Source organism: Lolium rigidum, chromosome 7, assembly GCF_022539505.1.
Source record: "Lolium rigidum isolate FL_2022 chromosome 7, APGP_CSIRO_Lrig_0.1, whole genome shotgun sequence".
Taxonomy (NCBI): domain Eukaryota; kingdom Viridiplantae; phylum Streptophyta; class Magnoliopsida; order Poales; family Poaceae; genus Lolium; species Lolium rigidum.
In genome coordinates this window covers 115357741-115362427 of record NC_061514.1, presented here as the reverse complement: position 1 = coordinate 115362427, position 4687 = coordinate 115357741, and positions in this window count along the sequence as shown.

Genomic DNA, 4687 nt, shown 5'->3' with positions numbered 1-4687 from the left:
ATTAAGATTTATAATAACTTATCCATCGTACATGGAGTAATGTCATAATTTGAACAACTCATTGTTTTCATTTGACCGAGCAAAATAACAATTATTAAGTTCTTTATTATAAATTCTAAGGGCTAGATAGGATGCCAACGACGAACATAATAACACTTTATTTTTGTTCCGGAAATGCATTCCTATCATATTCCTTGTCGATCACTTAGGCCATTGTATTCTTGTATTGCGTTGTTTTGTATGACATTTCATACCAACCAATATGGTACTAATACCCAAGAATTTCATTGTGTGACCAAACTAGGAATACAACCATAACATGTATATCATGTATATACACCTGAGCTAGACTTTCTAGTCTTCGCTTTTCTTTCTGCAAAAATATCTTTTGTAGTTTCTCTTTTAGCTTTCCTCATTATTCAGAAAATACTTCACCTTCAATAACTTCTAGGTTTGTTGGTCAAATACCAATAACCTTGAGGTTCTTACTTTGAAGTTGATCATCATATGACAAGTGTTTCAGATTTCATTATTAGTAACTTTGTAATATGATGAACAATTTCACTCATAATTTTATCCATCATATCATGACGACTTTTCCGAGACCATGTCACGTACATGCTAGGCTCGTAAAGTTTAACCTCAGTATTCGCATGTGCAAATCCGGCTTGCACCCGTTGTATGCACACGTAGAATCTATAACACCCGATCATCACGTGATGCTACGAAACGACGAGTCTTAGCAACGGTGCATACTAAGGGCGATCACTTCATGGATATGCGAATATCGTTAATGCCCCAATAGTTGGAGGATTGGGACGCCTTGCGTCTTCAACCTTCCTACATTCCCATAAAACTTATGAGTTTATGTAGTCTCACCAAATTATATTCTATCATCTTGCAATAAGGTCTTAGATATCATATATATCTCATACCTTGATTATTTACGAAAACAAAATTTTCAGCTCCTTACTTTTCAAACAGATTTGAACTTCAAGTTTCACGGAGACAAGATAACTTTAGGTACTAATTGAAACCATAGCTCTTTGAATCAACAATGTGAGGTTTACTAAAAGTTTGCAATAGGACTTAATCATTTCTTGATTCTTTAACAATACGGTACCAGTCCGTAAAGTTTCTTGTCAGATTTTAACGAGTATTTCTATCTCAATTACAAGACTAGCGCTTGGTAGAAAACGTATGCCAATACTACAAATTAATTCAAAATACTACTCAGACTATGTTTATGATAATTAGTTCATGTTTTAATCTAATTACTAATGAACTCCCACTTAATACAACATCCCTCATAGTTGTTAAGTGGTACACGATCCACATCCACTACACCAAAACCGATCATCACGTGAGATGATGTAGCTTCAATGGTGAACATCAACATGTTGATCATATCATCCATATGACTCGTGTTCAACCTTTCGGTTTCCGTTGTCCCGAGGCCATGTCCGTACATGCTAGGCTCGTCAAGCAAACCCAAGTATTCCGCGTGTGCAACATGGCTTACACCCGTTGTATGTGAACGTTGAGTCTATCACATCCGATCATCACGAGATGCTTCGAAACGACGAACCGTACAACGGTGCATACGAGGGGAGAACACTTTATTATCTTGATATTAATGTGAGGGATCATCTTATAATGCTACCGTCGCGATCTAAGCAAAATAAGATGCATAAAGGATTAACATCACATGCAATTCATATGTGATATGATATGGCCCTTTAGTCTTTGCGCCTTCGATCTTCATCTCCAAAGCACGGACATGATCTCCATCATCAACGGGCATGATCTCCATCATCGTCGGCGTAGCGTCAAGGTCCATGGCGCCGTCTTCATGGTTGTTCACCTCATGTAGCAACTATTACAACTACTTTGAAATACTACTCAACATGAAATTTAAAGACAACCATAAGGCTCCTGCCGGTTGCCACAATACAATAATGATCATCTCATACATATTCATCATCATATCTTGGCCATATCACATCACCAAACCCTGCAAAAACAAGTTAGACGTCTCTAATTTGGTTTGCATATTTTACGTGGTTTAGGGTTTTCGAGTAAGATCTAATCTACCTACGAACATGAACCACAACGGTGATACTAGTGTTGTCAATAGAAGAGTAAATTGAATCTTCACTATAGTAGGAGAGACGAGACACCCGCAAAGCCACTTATGCAATACAAGTTGCATGTCGAGCGTGGAGCAAATCTCATGAACGCGGTCATGTAAAGTTAGCCCGAGCCGCTTCATCCCACTATGCCACAAAGATGCAAAGTACTCAAACTAAAGACAACATAAGCATCAACGCCCACAAAGCCATCGTGTTCTACTCGTGCAACCATCTATGCATAGACACGGCTCTGATACCACTGTAGGGATTCGTTGCATAGAAAACAAAAAATTTCCTACCGCGAGAACGCAATCCAAGCCAAGATGCAATCTAGAAGACGGGAGCAACGAGGAGATGATCGAGACTCACCCTTGAAGATTTCCAAAGCCTACAAGATGAGGCTCTTGTTGCTGCGGTAGACGATCACTTGCCGCTTGCAAAAGCGCGTAGAAGATCTTGATCACGGCGCCACGATCGGGCAGCACCTCCGTACTCGGTCACACGTTCGGTGTTGATGAAGACGACGTCCTTCTCCCCGTTCCAGCGGGCAGCGGAAGTAGTAGCTCCTCCTTGAATCCGGCAGCACGACGGCGTGGTGGCGGTGGCGATGGAGAACTCCGGCGGAGCTTCGCTAAGCGTGCGGGAGAGGTGGAGGAGAGAGGGGCGGCTAGGGTTTGGGAGAGGGGGTGGCCGGCCTCTATGGGTGCGGCCAGCTTGGTGGCTTGTCGTGGCCGGCCCCCTCCCCTATGCCCCTCATTATATAGGTGGAACCCCAAGTGTTGGACTACAAGTCTTCGAATAAGACCCGAACCAAAACCTTCCATCTAGTAGGGAAACCTACCCAAGGTGGGACTCCCACCCAAGTGGGATTCCCACCCTTCCATGAAGGGGGTGGCCGGCCCCCTTGGTGGAGTCCACCTTGGACTCCCCCTTCTAGGGTTGGCCGGCCATGGGGAGGTGGAGTCCCTCCGGGACTCCTCCTTCCTTAGTGATTTCTTCCGGACTTTTCTAGAACCTTCTAGAACCTTCCATAAATGCACCAGATCATTTTCAAACTTATAAAATGACCTCCTATATATGAATCTTATTCTCCGGACCATTCCGGAACTCCTCGTGATGTCCGGGATCCCATCCGGGACTTCGAACAATACTTCGAACTCCATTCCATATTCAAGTTCTACTATTACAACATCAAACCTTAAGTGTGTCACCCTACGGTTTGTGAACTATGTAGACATGGTTGAGATCTCTCTCCGACCAATAACCAATAGCGGGATCTGGAGATCCATAATGGCTCCCACATATTCAACGATGACTTAGTGATCGAATGAACCATTCACATACGATACCAATTCCCTTTGTCACGCGATATTTTACTTGTCCGAGGTTTGATCATCGGTATCACTCTATACCTTGTTCGACCTCGTCTCTTGACAAGTACTCTCTACTCGTACCGTGGTATGTGGTCTCTTATGAACTTATTCATATGCTTGCAAGACATTAGACGACATTCCACCGAGAGGGCCCAGAGTATATCTATCCGTCATCGGGATGGACAAATCCCACTGTTGATCCATATGCCTCAACTCATACTTTCCGGATACTTAATCCCACCTTTATAACCACCCATTTACGCAGTGGCGTTTGATGTAATCAAAGTACCTTTCTAGCATAAGTGATTTACATGATCTCATGGTCGAAAGGACTAGGTAACTATGTATCGAAAGCTTATAGCAAATAACTTAATGACGTGATCTTATGCTACGCTTAATTGGGTGTGTCCATTACATCATTCATATAATGATATAACCTTGTTATTAATAACATCCAATGTTCATGATTATGAAACTAATCATCTATTAATCAACAAGCTAGTTAAGAGGCTTACTAGGGACTCATTGTTGTTTACATAACACACATGTATCAATGTTTCGGTTAATACAATTATAGCATGGTATATAAACTTTTATCATAAACATAAAGATATATAATAACCACTTTTATTATTGCCTCTTGGGCATATCTCCAACAGATGCCCCATGCCAGCGCAGGACTTAAATAGTAAGGCTAGTCATAGTGGGAAGTAACATAAGGTAATAACATACACATGTTACTACTCTATGTTACTATTCTCATAGTGGGTCTTATACGTGGGTTCATGCATTGTGTTATTTATTATGTTATAGACTCACCTTCTCTTGGATGTATACCTCACTCGTTTTCTTCACTTATTGCTATGCCATATCACTAAAACACCTTGAATATGTGACGTTACTACCTATGTTATTTTCACTATAACTAGTCTAATAATTAAGGTATTTTTTGCAAAACAAATCAGCCTTACCGGCCAGACAAGTCAGCGCCCGGTGCTCTGCTGGCGAAATTGTGACTAGTTTACTCATAAATCGTAGTTCAGTGACCAGTTTTGCTCGTTTTTGAAGTTGAGTGACCAATGTGCTCATCTGAATTAAGTTCAGTGACCGCTGGTGCGTTTCCCTCCCTCATTAAATACCTTTCTGTCGCTTTAGGTACCTGGTAAGAAGAAGAGTACATCT